We start from the raw sequence: 15822 nt of genomic DNA, 5'->3' as shown, positions 1-15822 counted from the left end.
AGTATTTTTGATATTTATATCGTTTAACGCTAATATATAACTGAGAGATAATGATTACGCAATATTTTGCTCGATTAGACGTCTTTAGCCAGGCAGAGTATAATACTTTTCCTTAAGTTATGGGAACAGAAAGATCGTGAAAGGGGGTATAGCTCAGTCGTAGAGCATTCGACTGCAGATCGAGAGGTCCCCGGTTCAATCCCGGGTGCCCCCTTCATTTTTCAGTATCTCGAAAAAACAAATGACGATTGTCGCGGTGAGTTGCAAATACATGTTTGAGATGCACCCTGCACGCCATACCGAAGGCTTTGGAGCAACATTTCAATGGGGGGGATCGCAGCCCAGGGTCTTGCAGGTCATCGTCCTCCCGCCATGAGGTCGAACTGTACGAAATCCACTTGCTTGGGGGAAGAATCTTGTACACTGAATTTTGTAGAATATGGTGATAGGCAAAAGTTTTCTTGTACTGCTGCACGGAGAAACAAAAATTGGAGGAGCTGGGATTTGAACCCAGGACTTTCTGCATGCGAAGCAGACACTCTACCACTGAGTTACACCCCCGCCAGAGCAAGTACATCTGGGACGAGTGTCTCGTGGATCCTACTGTCATTATTTCTTAGGTTTGAACGGTACAGTAAGTGTTGGAGGAACCTATTCATGACAAGACCTAAGCAGCGTCGACTCCGTGGCGCAACGGTAGCGCGTCTGACTCCAGATCAGAAGGTTGCGTGTTCAAATCACGTCGGGGTCACAATGAAATTTTCGTTTACGAAAGCCATAGGCGAGTATGTCAGTTTAATCAGATACCAAACGATTACGGAGAACGGACGAACAGAACTTGCTTGAAAAAAGCTACTAGTGCAATTTTCGCGTTCTGACATTAAGGTGAAGGCGCCGACTCGCACGTTTTCCAGGCGCGAAGTGTCTAGTATTTTTGATATTTATATCGTTTAACGCTAATATATAACTGAGAGATAATGATTACGCAATATTTTGCTCGATTAGACGTCTTTAGCCAGGCAGAGTATAATACTTTTCCTTAAGTTATGGGAACAGAAAGATCGTGAAAGGGGGTATAGCTCAGTCGTAGAGCATTCGACTGCAGATCGAGAGGTCCCCGGTTCAATCCCGGGTGCCCACTTCATTTTTCAGTATCTCGAAAAAACAAATGACGATTGTCGCGGTGAGTTGCAAATACATGTTTGAGATGCACCCTGCACGCCATACCGAAGGCTTTGGAGCAACATTTCAATGGGGGGGATCGCAGCCCAGGGTCTTGCAGGTCATCGTCCTCCCGCCATGAGGTCGAACTGTACGAAATCCACTTGCTTGGGGGAAGAATCTTGTACACTGAATTTTGTAGAATATGGTGATAGGCAAAAGTTTTCTTGTACTGCTGCACGGAGAAACAAAAATTGGAGGAGCTGGGATTTGAACCCAGGACTTTCTGCATGCGAAGCAGACACTCTACCACTGAGTTACACCCCCGCCAGAGCAAGTACATCTGGGACGAGTGTCTCGTGGATCCCACTGTCATTATTTCTTAGGTTTGAACGGTACAGTAAGTGTTGGAGGAACCTATTCATGACAAGACCTAAGCAGCGTCGACTCCGTGGCGCAACGGTAGCGCGTCTGACTCCAGATCAGAAGGTTGCGTGTTCAAATCACGTCGGGGTCACAATGAAATTTTCGTTTACGAAAGCCATAGGCGAGTATGTCAGTTTAATCAGATACCAAACGATTACGGAGAACGGACGAACAGAACTTGCTTGAAAAAAGCTACTAGTGCAATTTTCGCGTTCTGACATTAAGGTGAAGGCGCCGACTCGCACGTTTTCCAGGCGCGAAGTGTCTAGTATTTTTGATATTTATATCGTTTAACGCTAATATATAACTGAGAGATAATGATTACGCAATATTTTGCTCGATTAGACGTCTTTAGCCAGGCAGAGTATAATACTTTTCCTTAAGTTATGGGAACAGAAAGATCGTGAAAGGGGGTATAGCTCAGTCGTAGAGCATTCGACTGCAGATCGAGAGGTCCCCGGTTCAATCCCGGGTGCCCCCTTCATTTTTCAGTATCTCGAAAAAACAAATGACGATTGTCGCGGTGAGTTGCAAATACATGTTTGAGATGCACCCTGCACGCCATACCGAAGGCTTTGGAGCAACATTTCAATGGGGGGGATCGCAGCCCAGGGTCTTGCAGGTCATCGTCCTCCCGCCATGAGGTCGAACTGTACGAAATCCACTTGCTTGGGGGAAGAATCTTGTACACTGAATTTTGTAGAATATGGTGATAGGCAAAAGTTTTCTTGTACTGCTGCACGGAGAAACAAAAATTGGAGGAGCTGGGATTTGAACCCAGGACTTTCTGCATGCGAAGCAGACACTCTACCACTGAGTTACACCCCCGCCAGAGCAAGTACATCTGGGACGAGTGTCTCGTGGATCCTACTGTCATTATTTCTTAGGTTTGAACGGTACAGTAAGTGTTGGAGGAACCTATTCATGACAAGACCTAAGCAGCGTCGACTCCGTGGCGCAACGGTAGCGCGTCTGACTCCAGATCAGAAGGTTGCGTGTTCAAATCACGTCGGGGTCACAATGAAATTTTCGTTTACGAAAGCCATAGGCGAGTATGTCAGTTTAATCAGATACCAAACGATTACGGAGAACGGACGAACAGAACTTGCTTGAAAAAAGCTACTAGTGCAATTTTCGCGTTCTGACATTAAGGTGAAGGCGCCGACTCGCACGTTTTCCAGGCGCGAAGTGTCTAGTATTTTTGATATTTATATCGTTTAACGCTAATATATAACTGAGAGATAATGATTACGCAATATTTTGCTCGATTAGACGTCTTTAGCCAGGCAGAGTATAATACTTTTCCTTAAGTTATGGGAACAGAAAGATCGTGAAAGGGGGTATAGCTCAGTCGTAGAGCATTCGACTGCAGATCGAGAGGTCCCCGGTTCAATCCCGGGTGCCCCCTTCATTTTTCAGTATCTCGAAAAAACAAATGACGATTGTCGCGGTGAGTTGCAAATACATGTTTGAGATGCACCCTGCACGCCATACCGAAGGCTTTGGAGCAACATTTCAATGGGGGGGATCGCAGCCCAGGGTCTTGCAGGTCATCGTCCTCCCGCCATGAGGTCGAACTGTACGAAATCCACTTGCTTGGGGGAAGAATCTTGTACATTGAATTTTGTAGAATATGGTGATAGGCAAAAGTTTTCTTGTACTGCTGCACGGAGAAACAAAAATTGGAGGAGCTGGGATTTGAACCCAGGACTTTCTGCATGCGAAGCAGACACTCTACCACTGAGTTACACCCCCGCCAGAGCAAGTACATCTGGGACGAGTGTCTCGTGGATCCTACTGTCATTATTTCTTAGGTTTGAACGGTACAGTAAGTGTTGGAGGAATCTATTCATGACAAGACCTAAGCAGCGTCGACTCCGTGGCGCAACGGTAGCGCGTCTGACTCCAGATCAGAAGGTTGCGTGTTCAAATCACGTCGGGGTCACAATGAAATTTTCGTTTACGAAAGCCATAGGCGAGTATGTCAGTTTAATCAGATACCAAACGATTACGGAGAACGGACGAACAGAACTTGCTTGAAAAAAGCTACTAGTGCAATTTTCGCGTTCTGACATTAAGGTGAAGGCGCCGACTCGCACGTTTTCCAGGCGCGAAGTGTCTAGTATTTTTGATATTTATATCGTTTAACGCTAATATATAACTGAGAGATAATGATTACGCAATATTTTGCTCGATTAGACGTCTTTAGCCAGGCAGAGTATAATACTTTTCCTTAAGTTATGGGAACAGAAAGATCGTGAAAGGGGGTATAGCTCAGTCGTAGAGCATTCGACTGCAGATCGAGAGGTCCCCGGTTCAATCCCGGGTGCCCCCTTCATTTTTCAGTATCTCGAAAAAACAAATGACGATTGTCGCGGTGAGTTGCAAATACATGTTTGAGATGCACCCTGCACGCCATACCGAAGGCTTTGGAGCAACATTTCAATGGGGGGGATCGCAGCCCAGGGTCTTGCAGGTCATCGTCCTCCCGCCATGAGGTCGAACTGTACGAAATCCACTTGCTTGGGGGAAGAATCTTGTACACTGAATTTTGTAGAATATGGTGATAGGCAAAAGTTTTCTTGTACTGCTGCACGGAGAAACAAAAATTGGAGGAGCTGGGATTTGAACCCAGGACTTTCTGCATGCGAAGCAGACACTCTACCACTGAGTTACACCCCCGCCAGAGCAAGTACATCTGGGACGAGTGTCTCGTGGATCCTACTGTCATTATTTCTTAGGTTTGAACGGTACAGTAAGTGTTGGAGGAACCTATTCATGACAAGACCTAAGCAGCGTCGACTCCGTGGCGCAACGGTAGCGCGTCTGACTCCAGATCAGAAGGTTGCGTGTTCAAATCACGTCGGGGTCACAATGAAATTTTCGTTTACGAAAGCCATAGGCGAGTATGTCAGTTTAATCAGATACCAAACGATTACGGAGAACGGACGAACAGAACTTGCTTGAAAAAAGCTACTAGTGCAATTTTCGCGTTCTGACATTAAGGTGAAGGCGCCGACTCGCACGTTTTCCAGGCGCGAAGTGTCTAGTATTTTTGATATTTATATCGTTTAACGCTAATATATAACTGAGAGATAATGATTACGCAATATTTTGCTCGATTAGACGTCTTTAGCCAGGCAGAGTATAATACTTTTCCTTAAGTTATGGGAACAGAAAGATCGTGAAAGGGGGTATAGCTCAGTCGTAGAGCATTCGACTGCAGATCGAGAGGTCCCCGGTTCAATCCCGGGTGCCCCCTTCATTTTTCAGTATCTCGGAAAAACAAATGACGATTGTCGCGGTGAGTTGCAAATACATGTTTGAGATGCACCCTGCACGCCATACCGAAGGCTTTGGAGCAACATTTCAATGGGGGGGATCGCAGCCCAGGGTCTTGCAGGTCATCGTCCTCCCGCCATGAGGTCGAACTGTACGAAATCCACTTGCTTGGGGGAAGAATCTTGTACACTGAATTTTGTAGAATATGGTGATAGGCAAAAGTTTTCTTGTACTGCTGCACGGAGAAACAAAAATTGGAGGAGCTGGGATTTGAACCCAGGACTTTCTGCATGCGAAGCAGACACTCTACCACTGAGTTACACCCCCGCCAGAGCAAGTACATCTGGGACGAGTGTCTCGTGGATCCTACTGTCATTATTTCTTAGGTTTGAACGGTACAGTAAGTGTTGGAGGAACCTATTCATGACAAGACCTAAGCAGCGTCGACTCCGTGGCGCAACGGTAGCGCGTCTGACTCCAGATCAGAAGGTTGCGTGTTCAAATCACGTCGGGGTCACAATGAAATTTTCGTTTACGAAAGCCATAGGCGAGTATGTCAGTTTAATCAGATACCAAACGATTACGGAGAACGGACGAACAGAACTTGCTTGAAAAAAGCTACTAGTGCAATTTTCGCGTTCTGACATTAAGGTGAAGGCGCCGACTCGCACGTTTTCCAGGCGCGAAGTGTCTAGTATTTTTGATATTTATATCGTTTAACGCTAATATATAACTGAGAGATAATGATTACGCAATATTTTGCTCGATTAGACGTCTTTAGCCAGGCAGAGTATAATACTTTTCCTTAAGTTATGGGAACAGAAAGATCGTGAAAGGGGGTATAGCTCAGTCGTAGAGCATTCGACTGCAGATCGAGAGGTCCCCGGTTCAATCCCGGGTGCCCCCTTCATTTTTCAGTATCTCGAAAAAACAAATGACGATTGTCGCGGTGAGTTGCAAATACATGTTTGAGATGCACCCTGCACGCCATACCGAAGGCTTTGGAGCAACATTTCAATGGGGGGGATCGCAGCCCAGGGTCTTGCAGGTCATCGTCCTCCCGCCATGAGGTCGAACTGTACGAAATCCACTTGCTTGGGGGAAGAATCTTGTACACTGAATTTTGTAGAATATGGTGATAGGCAAAAGTTTTCTTGTACTGCTGCACGGAGAAACAAAAATTGGAGGAGCTGGGATTTGAACCCAGGACTTTCTGCATGCGAAGCAGACACTCTACCACTGAGTTACACCCCCGCCAGAGCAAGTACATCTGGGACGAGTGTCTCGTGGATCCTACTGTCATTATTTCTTAGGTTTGAACGGTACAGTAAGTGTTGGAGGAACCTATTCATGACAAGACCTAAGCAGCGTCGACTCCGTGGCGCAACGGTAGCGCGTCTGACTCCAGATCAGAAGGTTGCGTGTTCAAATCACGTCGGGGTCACAATGAAATTTTCGTTTACGAAAGCCATAGGCGAGTATGTCAGTTTAATCAGATACCAAACGATTACGGAGAACGGACGAACAGAACTTGCTTGAAAAAAGCTACTAGTGCAATTTTCGCGTTCTGACATTAAGGTGAAGGCGCCGACTCGCACGTTTTCCAGGCGCGAAGTGTCTAGTATTTTTGATATTTATATCGTTTAACGCTAATATATAACTGAGAGATAATGATTACGCAATATTTTGCTCGATTAGACGTCTTTAGCCAGGCAGAGTATAATACTTTTCCTTAAGTTATGGGAACAGAAAGATCGTGAAAGGGGGTATAGCTCAGTCGTAGAGCATTCGACTGCAGATCGAGAGGTCCCCGGTTCAATCCCGGGTGCCCCCTTCATTTTTCAGTATCTCGAAAAAACAAATGACGATTGTCGCGGTGAGTTGCAAATACATGTTTGAGATGCACCCTGCACGCCATACCGAAGGCTTTGGAGCAACATTTCAATGGGGGGGATCGCAGCCCAGGGTCTTGCAGGTCATCGTCCTCCCGCCATGAGGTCGAACTGTACGAAATCCACTTGCTTGGGGGAAGAATCTTGTACACTGAATTTTGTAGAATATGGTGATAGGCAAAAGTTTTCTTGTACTGCTGCACGGAGAAACAAAAATTGGAGGAGCTGGGATTTGAACCCAGGACTTTCTGCATGCGAAGCAGACACTCTACCACTGAGTTACACCCCCGCCAGAGCAAGTACATCTGGGACGAGTGTCTCGTGGATCCTACTGTCATTATTTCTTAGGTTTGAACGGTACAGTAAGTGTTGGAGGAACCTATTCATGACAAGACCTAAGCAGCGTTGACTCCGTGGCGCAACGGTAGCGCGTCTGACTCCAGATCAGAAGGTTGCGTGTTCAAATCACGTCGGGGTCACAATGAAATTTTCGTTTACGAAAGCCATAGGCGAGTATGTCAGTTTAATCAGATACCAAACGATTACGGAGAACGGACGAACAGAACTTGCTTGAAAAAAGCTACTAGTGCAATTTTCGCGTTCTGACATTAAGGTGAAGGCGCCGACTCGCACGTTTTCCAGGCGCGAAGTGTCTAGTATTTTTGATATTTATATCGTTTAACGCTAATATATAACTGAGAGATAATGATTACGCAATATTTTGCTCGATTAGACGTCTTTAGCCAGGCAGAGTATAATACTTTTCCTTAAGTTATGGGAACAGAAAGATCGTGAAAGGGGGTATAGCTCAGTCGTAGAGCATTCGACTGCAGATCGAGAGGTCCCCGGTTCAATCCCGGGTGCCCCCTTCATTTTTCAGTATCTCGAAAAAACAAATGACGATTGTCGCGGTGAGTTGCAAATACATGTTTGAGATGCACCCTGCACGCCATACCGAAGGCTTTGGAGCAACATTTCAATGGGGGGGATCGCAGCCCAGGGTCTTGCAGGTCATCGTCCTCCCGCCATGAGGTCGAACTGTACGAAATCCACTTGCTTGGGGGAAGAATCTTGTACACTGAATTTTGTAGAATATGGTGATAGGCAAAAGTTTTCTTGTACTGCTGCACGGAGAAACAAAAATTGGAGGAGCTGGGATTTGAACCCAGGACTTTCTGCATGCGAAGCAGACACTCTACCACTGAGTTACACCCCCGCCAGAGCAAGTACATCTGGGACGAGTGTCTCGTGGATCCTACTGTCATTATTTCTTAGGTTTGAACGGTACAGTAAGTGTTGGAGGAACCTATTCATGACAAGACCTAAGCAGCGTCGACTCCGTGGCGCAGCGGTAGCGCGTCTGACTCCAGATCAGAAGGTTGCGTGTTCAAATCACGTCGGGGTCACAATGAAATTTTCGTTTACGAAAGCCATAGGCGAGTATGTCAGTTTAATCAGATACCAAACGATTACGGAGAACGGACGAACAGAACTTGCTTGAAAAAAGCTACTAGTGCAATTTTCGCGTTCTGACATTAAGGTGAAGGCGCCGACTCGCACGTTTTCCAGGCGCGAAGTGTCTAGTATTTTTGATATTTATATCGTTTAACGCTAATATATAACTGAGAGATAATGATTACGCAATATTTTGCTCGATTAGACGTCTTTAGCCAGGCAGAGTATAATACTTTTCCTTAAGTTATGGGAACAGAAAGATCGTGAAAGGGGGTATAGCTCAGTCGTAGAGCATTCGACTGCAGATCGAGAGGTCCCCGGTTCAATCCCGGGTGCCCCCTTCATTTTTCAGTATCTCGAAAAAACAAATGACGATTGTCGCGGTGAGTTGCAAATACATGTTTGAGATGCACCCTGCACGCCATACCGAAGGCTTTGGAGCAACATTTCAATGGGGGGGATCGCAGCCCAGGGTCTTGCAGGTCATCGTCCTCCCGCCATGAGGTCGAACTGTACGAAATCCACTTGCTTGGGGGAAGAATCTTGTACACTGAATTTTGTAGAATATGGTGATAGGCAAAAGTTTTCTTGTACTGCTGCACGGAGAAACAAAAATTGGAGGAGCTGGGATTTGAACCCAGAACTTTCTGCATGCGAAGCAGACACTCTACCACTGAGTTACACCCCCGCCAGAGCAAGTACATCTGGGACGAGTGTCTCGTGGATCCTACTGTCATTATTTCTTAGGTTTGAACGGTACAGTAAGTGTTGGAGGAACCTATTCATGACAAGACCTAAGCAGCGTCGACTCCGTGGCGCAACGGTAGCGCGTCTGACTCCAGATCAGAAGGTTGCGTGTTCAAATCACGTCGGGGTCACAATGAAATTTTCGTTTACGAAAGCCATAGGCGAGTATGTCAGTTTAATCAGATACCAAACGATTACGGAGAACGGACGAACAGAACTTGCTTGAAAAAAGCTACTAGTGCAATTTTCGCGTTCTGACATTAAGGTGAAGGCGCCGACTCGCACGTTTTCCAGGCGCGAAGTGTCTAGTATTTTTGATATTTATATCGTTTAACGCTAATATATAACTGAGAGATAATGATTACGCAATATTTTGCTCGATTAGACGTCTTTAGCCAGGCAGAGTATAATACTTTTCCTTAAGTTATGGGAACAGAAAGATCGTGAAAGGGGGTATAGCTCAGTCGTAGAGCATTCGACTGCAGATCGAGAGGTCCCCGGTTCAATCCCGGGTGCCCCCTTCATTTTTCAGTATCTCGAAAAAACAAATGACGATTGTCGCGGTGAGTTGCAAATACATGTTTGAGATGCACCCTGCACGCCATACCGAAGGCTTTGGAGCAACATTTCAATGGGGGGGATCGCAGCCCAGGGTCTTGCAGGTCATCGTCCTCCCGCCATGAGGTCGAACTGTACGAAATCCACTTGCTTGGGGGAAGAAACTTGTACACTGAATTTTGTAGAATATGGTGATAGGCAAAAGTTTTCTTGTACTGCTGCACGGAGAAACAAAAATTGGAGGAGCTGGGATTTGAACCCAGGACTTTCTGCATGCGAAGCAGACACTCTACCACTGAGTTACACCCCCGCCAGAGCAAGTACATCTGGGACGAGTGTCTCGTGGATCCTACTGTCATTATTTCTTAGGTTTGAACGGTACAGTAAGTGTTGGAGGAACCTATTCATGACAAGACCTAAGCAGCGTCGACTCCGTGGCGCAACGGTAGCGCGTCTGACTCCAGATCAGAAGGTTGCGTGTTCAAATCACGTCGGGGTCACAATGAAATTTTCGTTTACGAAAGCCATAGGCGAGTATGTCAGTTTAATCAGATACCAAACGATTACGGAGAACGGACGAACAGAACTTGCTTGAAAAAAGCTACTAGTGCAATTTTCGCGTTCTGACATTAAGGTGAAGGCGCCGACTCGCACGTTTTCCAGGCGCGAAGTGTCTAGTATTTTTGATATTTATATCGTTTAACGCTAATATATAACTGAGAGATAATGATTACGCAATATTTTGCTCGATTAGACGTCTTTAGCCAGGCAGAGTATAATACTTTTCCTTAAGTTATGGGAACAGAAAGATCGTGAAAGGGGGTATAGCTCAGTCGTAGAGCATTCGACTGCAGATCGAGAGGTCCCCGGTTCAATCCCGGGTGCCCCCTTCATTTTTCAGTATCTCGAAAAAACAAATGACGATTGTCGCGGTGAGTTGCAAATACATGTTTGAGATGCACCCTGCACGCCATACCGAAGGCTTTGGAGCAACATTTCAATGGGGGGGATCGCAGCCCAGGGTCTTGCAGGTCATCGTCCTCCCGCCATGAGGTCGAACTGTACGAAATCCACTTGCTTGGGGGAAGAATCTTGTACACTGAATTTTGTAGAATATGGTGATAGGCAAAAGTTTTCTTGTACTGCTGCACGGAGAAACAAAAATTGGAGGAGCTGGGATTTGAACCCAGGACTTTCTGCATGCGAAGCAGACACTCTACCACTGAGTTACACCCCCGCCAGAGCAAGTACATCTGGGACGAGTGTCTCGTGGATCCTACTGTCATTATTTCTTAGGTTTGAACGGTACAGTAAGTGTTGGAGGAACCTATTCATGACAAGACCTAAGCAGCGTCGACTCCGTGGCGCAACGGTAGCGCGTCTGACTCCAGATCAGAAGGTTGCGTGTTCAAATCACGTCGGGGTCACAATGAAATTTTCGTTTACGAAAGCCATAGGCGAGTATGTCAGTTTAATCAGATACCAAACGATTACGGAGAACGGACGAACAGAACTTGCTTGAAAAAAGCTACTAGTGCAATTTTCGCGTTCTGACATTAAGGTGAAGGCGCCGACTCGCACGTTTTCCAGGCGCGAAGTGTCTAGTATTTTTGATATTTATATCGTTTAACGCTAATATATAACTGAGAGATAATGATTACGCAATATTTTGCTCGATTAGACGTCTTTAGCCAGGCAGAGTATAATACTTTTCCTTAAGTTATGGGAACAGAAAGATCGTGAAAGGGGGTATAGCTCAGTCGTAGAGCATTCGACTGCAGATCGAGAGGTCCCCGGTTCAATCCCGGGTGCCCCCTTCATTTTTCAGTATCTCGAAAAAACAAATGACGATTGTCGCGGTGAGTTGCAAATACATGTTTGAGATGCACCCTGCACGCCATACCGAAGGCTTTGGAGCAACATTTCAATGGGGGGGATCGCAGCCCAGGGTCTTGCAGGTCATCGTCCTCCCGCCATGAGGTCGAACTGTACGAAATCCACTTGCTTGGGGGAAGAATCTTGTACACTGAATTTTGTAGAATATGGTGATAGGCAAAAGTTTTCTTGTACTGCTGCACGGAGAAACAAAAATTGGAGGAGCTGGGATTTGAACCCAGGACTTTCTGCATGCGAAGCAGACACTCTACCACTGAGTTACACCCCCGCCAGAGCAAGTACATCTGGGACGAGTGTCTCGTGGATCCTACTGTCATTATTTCTTAGGTTTGAACGGTACAGTAAGTGTTGGAGGAACCTATTCATGACAAGACCTAAGCAGCGTCGACTCCGTGGCGCAACGGTAGCGCGTCTGACTCCAGATCAGAAGGTTGCGTGTTCAAATCACGTCGGGGTCACAATGAAATTTTCGTTTACGAAAGCCATAGGCGAGTATGTCAGTTTAATCAGATACCAAACGATTACGGAGAACGGACGAACAGAACTTGCTTGAAAAAAGCTACTAGTGCAATTTTCGCGTTCTGACATTAAGGTGAAGGCGCCGACTCGCACGTTTTCCAGGCGCGAAGTGTCTAGTATTTTTGATATTTATATCGTTTAACGCTAATATATAACTGAGAGATAATGATTACGCAATATTTTGCTCGATTAGACGTCTTTAGCCAGGCAGAGTATAATACTTTTCCTTAAGTTATGGGAACAGAAAGATCGTGAAAGGGGGTATAGCTCAGTCGTAGAGCATTCGACTGCAGATCGAGAGGTCCCCGGTTCAATCCCGGGTGCCCCCTTCATTTTTCAGTATCTCGAAAAAACAAATGACGATTGTCGCGGTGAGTTGCAAATACATGTTTGAGATGCACCCTGCACGCCATACCGAAGGCTTTGGAGCAACATTTCAATGGGGGGGATCGCAGCCCAGGGTCTTGCAGGTCATCGTCCTCCCGCCATGAGGTCGAACTGTACGAAATCCACTTGCTTGGGGGAAGAATCTTGTACACTGAATTTTGTAGAATATGGTGATAGGCAAAAGTTTTCTTGTACTGCTGCACGGAGAAACAAAAATTGGAGGAGCTGGGATTTGAACCCAGGACTTTCTGCATGCGAAGCAGACACTCTACCACTGAGTTACACCCCCGCCAGAGCAAGTACATCTGGGACGAGTGTCTCGTGGATCCTACTGTCATTATTTCTTAGGTTTGAACGGTACAGTAAGTGTTGGAGGAACCTATTCATGACAAGACCTAAGCAGCGTCGACTCCGTGGCGCAACGGTAGCGCGTCTGACTCCAGATCAGAAGGTTGCGTGTTCAAATCACGTCGGGGTCACAATGAAATTTTCGTTTACGAAAGCCATAGGCGAGTATGTCAGTTTAATCAGATACCAAACGATTACGGAGAACGGACGAACAGAACTTGCTTGAAAAAAGCTACTAGTGCAATTTTCGCGTTCTGACATTAAGGTGAAGGCGCCGACTCGCACGTTTTCCAGGCGCGAAGTGTCTAGTATTTTTGATATTTATATCGTTTAACGCTAATATATAACTGAGAGATAATGATTACGCAATATTTTGCTCGATTAGACGTCTTTAGCCAGGCAGAGTATAATACTTTTCCTTAAGTTATGGGAACAGAAAGATCGTGAAAGGGGGTATAGCTCAGTCGTAGAGCATTCGACTGCAGATCGAGAGGTCCCCGGTTCAATCCCGGGTGCCCCCTTCATTTTTCAGTATCTCGAAAAAACAAATGACGATTGTCGCGGTGAGTTGCAAATACATGTTTGAGATGCACCCTGCACGCCATACCGAAGGCTTTGGAGCAACATTTCAATGGGGGGGATCGCAGCCCAGGGTCTTGCAGGTCATCGTCCTCCCGCCATGAGGTCGAACTGTACGAAATCCACTTGCTTGGGGGAAGAATCTTGTACACTGAATTTTGTAGAATATGGTGATAGGCAAAAGTTTTCTTGTACTGCTGCACGGAGAAACAAAAATTGGAGGAGCTGGGATTTGAACCCAGGACTTTCTGCATGCGAAGCAGACACTCTACCACTGAGTTACACCCCCGCCAGAGCAAGTACATCTGGGACGAGTGTCTCGTGGATCCTACTGTCATTATTTCTTAGGTTTGAACGGTACAGTAAGTGTTGGAGGAACCTATTCATGACAAGACCTAAGCAGCGTCGACTCCGTGGCGCAACGGTAGCGCGTCTGACTCCAGATCAGAAGGTTGCGTGTTCAAATCACGTCGGGGTCACAATGAAATTTTCGTTTACGAAAGCCATAGGCGAGTATGTCAGTTTAATCAGATACCAAACGATTACGGAGAACGGACGAACAGAACTTGCTTGAAAAAAGCTACTAGTGCAATTTTCGCGTTCTGACATTAAGGTGAAGGCGCCGACTCGCACGTTTTCCAGGCGCGAAGTGTCTAGTATTTTTGATATTTATATCGTTTAACGCTAATATATAACTGAGAGATAATGATTACGCAATATTTTGCTCGATTAGACGTCTTTAGCCAGGCAGAGTATAATACTTTTCCTTAAGTTATGGGAACAGAAAGATCGTGAAAGGGGGTATAGCTCAGTCGTAGAGCATTCGACTGCAGATCGAGAGGTCCCTGGTTCAATCCCGGGTGCCCCCTTCATTTTTCAGTATCTCGAAAAAACAAATGACGATTGTCGCGGTGAGTTGCAAATACATGTTTGAGATGCACCCTGCACGCCATACCGAAGGCTTTGGAGCAACATTTCAATGGGGGGGATCGCAGCCCAGGGTCTTGCAGGTCATCGGCCTCCCGCCATGAGGTCGAACTGTACGAAATCCACTTGCTTGGGGGAAGAATCTTGTACACTGAATTTTGTAGAATATGGTGATAGGCAAAAGTTTTCTTGTACTGCTGCACGGAGAAACAAAAATTGGAGGAGCTGGGATTTGAACCCAGGACTTTCTGCATGCGAAGCAGACACTCTACCACTGAGTTACACCCCCGCCAGAGCAAGTACATCCGGGACGAGTGTCTCGTGGATCCTACTGTCATTATTTCTTAGGTTTGAACGGTACAGTAAGTGTTGGAGGAACCTATTCATGACAAGACCTAAGCAGCGTCGACTCCGTGGCGCAACGGTAGCGCGTCTGACTCCAGATCAGAAGGTTGCGTGTTCAAATCACGTCGGGGTCACAATGAAATTTTCGTTTACGAAAGCCATAGGCGAGTATGTCAGTTTAATCAGATACCAAACGATTACGGAGAACGGACGAACAGAACTTGCTTGAAAAAAGCTACTAGTGCAATTTTCGCGTTCTGACATTAAGGTGAAGGCGCCGACTCGCACGTTTTCCAGGCGCGAAGTGTCTAGTATTTTTGATATTTATATCGTTTAACGCTAATATATAACTGAGAGATAATGATTACGCAATATTTTGCTCGATTAGACGTCTTTAGCCAGGCAGAGTATAATACTTTTCCTTAAGTTATGGGAACAGAAAGATCGTGAAAGGGGGTATAGCTCAGTCGTAGAGCATTCGACTGCAGATCGAGAGGTCCCCGGTTCAATCCCGGGTGCCCCCTTCATTTTTCAGTATCTCGAAAAAACAAATGACGATTGTCGCGGTGAGTTGCAAATACATGTTTGAGATGCACCCTGCACGCCATACCGAAGGCTTTGGAGCAACATTTCAATGGGGGGGATCGCAGCCCAGGGTCTTGCAGGTCATCGTCCTCCCGCCATGAGGTCGAACTGTACGAAATCCACTTGCTTGGGGGAAGAATCTTGTACACTGAATTTTGTAGAATATGGTGATAGGCAAAAGTTTTCTTGTACTGCTGCACGGAGAAACAAAAATTGGAGGAGCTGGGATTTGAACCCAGGACTTTCTGCATGCGAAGCAGACACTCTACCACTGAGTTACACCCCCGCCAGAGCAAGTACATCTGGGACGAGTGTCTCGTGGATCCTACTGTCATTATTTCTTAGGTTTGAACGGTACAGTAAGTGTTGGAGGAACCTATTCATGACAAGACCTAAGCAGCGTCGACTCCGTGGCGCAACGGTAGCGCGTCTGACTCCAGATCAGAAGGTTGCGTGTTCAAATCACGTCGGGGTCACAATGAAATTTTCGTTTACGAAAGCCATAGGCGAGTATGTCAGTTTAATCAGATACCAAACGATTACGGAGAACGGACGAACAGAACTTGCTTGAAAAAAGCTACTAGTGCAATTTTCGCGTTCTGACATTAAGGTGAAGGCGCCGACTCGCACGTTTTCCAGGCGCGAAGTGTCTAGTATTTTTGATATTTATATCGTTTAACGCTAATATATAACTGAGAGATAATGATTACGCAAT

General features: G+C 46.1%; 51 non-coding genes across 51 annotated transcripts; 34 read left to right on the top strand and 17 right to left on the bottom strand.

Moving 5' to 3' along the window:
* The first annotated feature begins 142 nt into the window (after nt 1–142).
* Nucleotides 143–214, top strand: Trnac-gca (transfer RNA cysteine (anticodon GCA)). The gene has a single exon. It is a non-coding gene; the product is annotated as a tRNA-Cys (tRNA).
* Nucleotides 215–489: 275 nt separating this feature from the next.
* Trnaa-cgc (transfer RNA alanine (anticodon CGC)) lies at nt 490–561 on the bottom strand. Its single transcript has one exon. It is a non-coding gene; the product is annotated as a tRNA-Ala (tRNA).
* A 118-nt stretch (nt 562–679) lies between these two features.
* On the top strand, nt 680–751 carry Trnaw-cca (transfer RNA tryptophan (anticodon CCA)). The gene has a single exon. It is a non-coding gene; the product is annotated as a tRNA-Trp (tRNA).
* Nucleotides 752–1069: 318 nt separating this feature from the next.
* On the top strand, nt 1070–1141 carry Trnac-gca (transfer RNA cysteine (anticodon GCA)). The gene has a single exon. It is a non-coding gene; the product is annotated as a tRNA-Cys (tRNA).
* Nucleotides 1142–1416: 275 nt separating this feature from the next.
* On the bottom strand, nt 1417–1488 carry Trnaa-cgc (transfer RNA alanine (anticodon CGC)). The gene has a single exon. It is a non-coding gene; the product is annotated as a tRNA-Ala (tRNA).
* Nucleotides 1489–1606: 118 nt separating this feature from the next.
* Trnaw-cca (transfer RNA tryptophan (anticodon CCA)) lies at nt 1607–1678 on the top strand. The gene has a single exon. It is a non-coding gene; the product is annotated as a tRNA-Trp (tRNA).
* Nucleotides 1679–1996: 318 nt separating this feature from the next.
* Nucleotides 1997–2068, top strand: Trnac-gca (transfer RNA cysteine (anticodon GCA)). Its single transcript has one exon. It is a non-coding gene; the product is annotated as a tRNA-Cys (tRNA).
* Nucleotides 2069–2343: 275 nt separating this feature from the next.
* On the bottom strand, nt 2344–2415 carry Trnaa-cgc (transfer RNA alanine (anticodon CGC)). Its single transcript has one exon. It is a non-coding gene; the product is annotated as a tRNA-Ala (tRNA).
* Nucleotides 2416–2533: 118 nt separating this feature from the next.
* Trnaw-cca (transfer RNA tryptophan (anticodon CCA)) lies at nt 2534–2605 on the top strand. Its single transcript has one exon. It is a non-coding gene; the product is annotated as a tRNA-Trp (tRNA).
* Nucleotides 2606–2923: 318 nt separating this feature from the next.
* Trnac-gca (transfer RNA cysteine (anticodon GCA)) lies at nt 2924–2995 on the top strand. Its single transcript has one exon. It is a non-coding gene; the product is annotated as a tRNA-Cys (tRNA).
* Nucleotides 2996–3270: 275 nt separating this feature from the next.
* Trnaa-cgc (transfer RNA alanine (anticodon CGC)) lies at nt 3271–3342 on the bottom strand. The gene has a single exon. It is a non-coding gene; the product is annotated as a tRNA-Ala (tRNA).
* Nucleotides 3343–3460: 118 nt separating this feature from the next.
* Nucleotides 3461–3532, top strand: Trnaw-cca (transfer RNA tryptophan (anticodon CCA)). Its single transcript has one exon. It is a non-coding gene; the product is annotated as a tRNA-Trp (tRNA).
* Nucleotides 3533–3850: 318 nt separating this feature from the next.
* Nucleotides 3851–3922, top strand: Trnac-gca (transfer RNA cysteine (anticodon GCA)). Its single transcript has one exon. It is a non-coding gene; the product is annotated as a tRNA-Cys (tRNA).
* A 275-nt stretch (nt 3923–4197) lies between these two features.
* On the bottom strand, nt 4198–4269 carry Trnaa-cgc (transfer RNA alanine (anticodon CGC)). Its single transcript has one exon. It is a non-coding gene; the product is annotated as a tRNA-Ala (tRNA).
* A 118-nt stretch (nt 4270–4387) lies between these two features.
* On the top strand, nt 4388–4459 carry Trnaw-cca (transfer RNA tryptophan (anticodon CCA)). Its single transcript has one exon. It is a non-coding gene; the product is annotated as a tRNA-Trp (tRNA).
* A 318-nt stretch (nt 4460–4777) lies between these two features.
* On the top strand, nt 4778–4849 carry Trnac-gca (transfer RNA cysteine (anticodon GCA)). The gene has a single exon. It is a non-coding gene; the product is annotated as a tRNA-Cys (tRNA).
* Nucleotides 4850–5124: 275 nt separating this feature from the next.
* Nucleotides 5125–5196, bottom strand: Trnaa-cgc (transfer RNA alanine (anticodon CGC)). The gene has a single exon. It is a non-coding gene; the product is annotated as a tRNA-Ala (tRNA).
* Nucleotides 5197–5314: 118 nt separating this feature from the next.
* Trnaw-cca (transfer RNA tryptophan (anticodon CCA)) lies at nt 5315–5386 on the top strand. The gene has a single exon. It is a non-coding gene; the product is annotated as a tRNA-Trp (tRNA).
* Nucleotides 5387–5704: 318 nt separating this feature from the next.
* On the top strand, nt 5705–5776 carry Trnac-gca (transfer RNA cysteine (anticodon GCA)). Its single transcript has one exon. It is a non-coding gene; the product is annotated as a tRNA-Cys (tRNA).
* A 275-nt stretch (nt 5777–6051) lies between these two features.
* Trnaa-cgc (transfer RNA alanine (anticodon CGC)) lies at nt 6052–6123 on the bottom strand. Its single transcript has one exon. It is a non-coding gene; the product is annotated as a tRNA-Ala (tRNA).
* A 118-nt stretch (nt 6124–6241) lies between these two features.
* Nucleotides 6242–6313, top strand: Trnaw-cca (transfer RNA tryptophan (anticodon CCA)). The gene has a single exon. It is a non-coding gene; the product is annotated as a tRNA-Trp (tRNA).
* Nucleotides 6314–6631: 318 nt separating this feature from the next.
* On the top strand, nt 6632–6703 carry Trnac-gca (transfer RNA cysteine (anticodon GCA)). The gene has a single exon. It is a non-coding gene; the product is annotated as a tRNA-Cys (tRNA).
* Nucleotides 6704–6978: 275 nt separating this feature from the next.
* On the bottom strand, nt 6979–7050 carry Trnaa-cgc (transfer RNA alanine (anticodon CGC)). Its single transcript has one exon. It is a non-coding gene; the product is annotated as a tRNA-Ala (tRNA).
* Nucleotides 7051–7168: 118 nt separating this feature from the next.
* Trnaw-cca (transfer RNA tryptophan (anticodon CCA)) lies at nt 7169–7240 on the top strand. Its single transcript has one exon. It is a non-coding gene; the product is annotated as a tRNA-Trp (tRNA).
* A 318-nt stretch (nt 7241–7558) lies between these two features.
* Nucleotides 7559–7630, top strand: Trnac-gca (transfer RNA cysteine (anticodon GCA)). Its single transcript has one exon. It is a non-coding gene; the product is annotated as a tRNA-Cys (tRNA).
* A 275-nt stretch (nt 7631–7905) lies between these two features.
* Trnaa-cgc (transfer RNA alanine (anticodon CGC)) lies at nt 7906–7977 on the bottom strand. Its single transcript has one exon. It is a non-coding gene; the product is annotated as a tRNA-Ala (tRNA).
* A 118-nt stretch (nt 7978–8095) lies between these two features.
* Trnaw-cca (transfer RNA tryptophan (anticodon CCA)) lies at nt 8096–8167 on the top strand. The gene has a single exon. It is a non-coding gene; the product is annotated as a tRNA-Trp (tRNA).
* A 318-nt stretch (nt 8168–8485) lies between these two features.
* Trnac-gca (transfer RNA cysteine (anticodon GCA)) lies at nt 8486–8557 on the top strand. Its single transcript has one exon. It is a non-coding gene; the product is annotated as a tRNA-Cys (tRNA).
* Nucleotides 8558–8832: 275 nt separating this feature from the next.
* Trnaa-cgc (transfer RNA alanine (anticodon CGC)) lies at nt 8833–8904 on the bottom strand. Its single transcript has one exon. It is a non-coding gene; the product is annotated as a tRNA-Ala (tRNA).
* A 118-nt stretch (nt 8905–9022) lies between these two features.
* Trnaw-cca (transfer RNA tryptophan (anticodon CCA)) lies at nt 9023–9094 on the top strand. Its single transcript has one exon. It is a non-coding gene; the product is annotated as a tRNA-Trp (tRNA).
* Nucleotides 9095–9412: 318 nt separating this feature from the next.
* Trnac-gca (transfer RNA cysteine (anticodon GCA)) lies at nt 9413–9484 on the top strand. Its single transcript has one exon. It is a non-coding gene; the product is annotated as a tRNA-Cys (tRNA).
* Nucleotides 9485–9759: 275 nt separating this feature from the next.
* Nucleotides 9760–9831, bottom strand: Trnaa-cgc (transfer RNA alanine (anticodon CGC)). The gene has a single exon. It is a non-coding gene; the product is annotated as a tRNA-Ala (tRNA).
* A 118-nt stretch (nt 9832–9949) lies between these two features.
* Trnaw-cca (transfer RNA tryptophan (anticodon CCA)) lies at nt 9950–10021 on the top strand. The gene has a single exon. It is a non-coding gene; the product is annotated as a tRNA-Trp (tRNA).
* A 318-nt stretch (nt 10022–10339) lies between these two features.
* Trnac-gca (transfer RNA cysteine (anticodon GCA)) lies at nt 10340–10411 on the top strand. The gene has a single exon. It is a non-coding gene; the product is annotated as a tRNA-Cys (tRNA).
* A 275-nt stretch (nt 10412–10686) lies between these two features.
* Trnaa-cgc (transfer RNA alanine (anticodon CGC)) lies at nt 10687–10758 on the bottom strand. The gene has a single exon. It is a non-coding gene; the product is annotated as a tRNA-Ala (tRNA).
* A 118-nt stretch (nt 10759–10876) lies between these two features.
* Trnaw-cca (transfer RNA tryptophan (anticodon CCA)) lies at nt 10877–10948 on the top strand. Its single transcript has one exon. It is a non-coding gene; the product is annotated as a tRNA-Trp (tRNA).
* A 318-nt stretch (nt 10949–11266) lies between these two features.
* On the top strand, nt 11267–11338 carry Trnac-gca (transfer RNA cysteine (anticodon GCA)). Its single transcript has one exon. It is a non-coding gene; the product is annotated as a tRNA-Cys (tRNA).
* Nucleotides 11339–11613: 275 nt separating this feature from the next.
* Trnaa-cgc (transfer RNA alanine (anticodon CGC)) lies at nt 11614–11685 on the bottom strand. The gene has a single exon. It is a non-coding gene; the product is annotated as a tRNA-Ala (tRNA).
* A 118-nt stretch (nt 11686–11803) lies between these two features.
* Nucleotides 11804–11875, top strand: Trnaw-cca (transfer RNA tryptophan (anticodon CCA)). Its single transcript has one exon. It is a non-coding gene; the product is annotated as a tRNA-Trp (tRNA).
* A 318-nt stretch (nt 11876–12193) lies between these two features.
* Nucleotides 12194–12265, top strand: Trnac-gca (transfer RNA cysteine (anticodon GCA)). Its single transcript has one exon. It is a non-coding gene; the product is annotated as a tRNA-Cys (tRNA).
* A 275-nt stretch (nt 12266–12540) lies between these two features.
* Nucleotides 12541–12612, bottom strand: Trnaa-cgc (transfer RNA alanine (anticodon CGC)). The gene has a single exon. It is a non-coding gene; the product is annotated as a tRNA-Ala (tRNA).
* A 118-nt stretch (nt 12613–12730) lies between these two features.
* Trnaw-cca (transfer RNA tryptophan (anticodon CCA)) lies at nt 12731–12802 on the top strand. Its single transcript has one exon. It is a non-coding gene; the product is annotated as a tRNA-Trp (tRNA).
* Nucleotides 12803–13120: 318 nt separating this feature from the next.
* Nucleotides 13121–13192, top strand: Trnac-gca (transfer RNA cysteine (anticodon GCA)). Its single transcript has one exon. It is a non-coding gene; the product is annotated as a tRNA-Cys (tRNA).
* A 275-nt stretch (nt 13193–13467) lies between these two features.
* Nucleotides 13468–13539, bottom strand: Trnaa-cgc (transfer RNA alanine (anticodon CGC)). The gene has a single exon. It is a non-coding gene; the product is annotated as a tRNA-Ala (tRNA).
* Nucleotides 13540–13657: 118 nt separating this feature from the next.
* Nucleotides 13658–13729, top strand: Trnaw-cca (transfer RNA tryptophan (anticodon CCA)). Its single transcript has one exon. It is a non-coding gene; the product is annotated as a tRNA-Trp (tRNA).
* A 318-nt stretch (nt 13730–14047) lies between these two features.
* On the top strand, nt 14048–14119 carry Trnac-gca (transfer RNA cysteine (anticodon GCA)). The gene has a single exon. It is a non-coding gene; the product is annotated as a tRNA-Cys (tRNA).
* Nucleotides 14120–14394: 275 nt separating this feature from the next.
* Nucleotides 14395–14466, bottom strand: Trnaa-cgc (transfer RNA alanine (anticodon CGC)). The gene has a single exon. It is a non-coding gene; the product is annotated as a tRNA-Ala (tRNA).
* Nucleotides 14467–14584: 118 nt separating this feature from the next.
* Nucleotides 14585–14656, top strand: Trnaw-cca (transfer RNA tryptophan (anticodon CCA)). Its single transcript has one exon. It is a non-coding gene; the product is annotated as a tRNA-Trp (tRNA).
* Nucleotides 14657–14974: 318 nt separating this feature from the next.
* Nucleotides 14975–15046, top strand: Trnac-gca (transfer RNA cysteine (anticodon GCA)). The gene has a single exon. It is a non-coding gene; the product is annotated as a tRNA-Cys (tRNA).
* A 275-nt stretch (nt 15047–15321) lies between these two features.
* Nucleotides 15322–15393, bottom strand: Trnaa-cgc (transfer RNA alanine (anticodon CGC)). The gene has a single exon. It is a non-coding gene; the product is annotated as a tRNA-Ala (tRNA).
* A 118-nt stretch (nt 15394–15511) lies between these two features.
* On the top strand, nt 15512–15583 carry Trnaw-cca (transfer RNA tryptophan (anticodon CCA)). The gene has a single exon. It is a non-coding gene; the product is annotated as a tRNA-Trp (tRNA).
* The last annotated feature ends 239 nt before the right edge of the window (nt 15584–15822 follow it).

This window comes from Schistocerca serialis, unplaced genomic scaffold, assembly GCF_023864345.2.
Source record: "Schistocerca serialis cubense isolate TAMUIC-IGC-003099 unplaced genomic scaffold, iqSchSeri2.2 HiC_scaffold_1364, whole genome shotgun sequence".
NCBI classification, from domain to species: domain Eukaryota; kingdom Metazoa; phylum Arthropoda; class Insecta; order Orthoptera; family Acrididae; genus Schistocerca; species Schistocerca serialis.
Note: the sequence above shows the minus strand (reverse complement) of the source record. Positions and strands in the feature narration are given on the sequence as shown.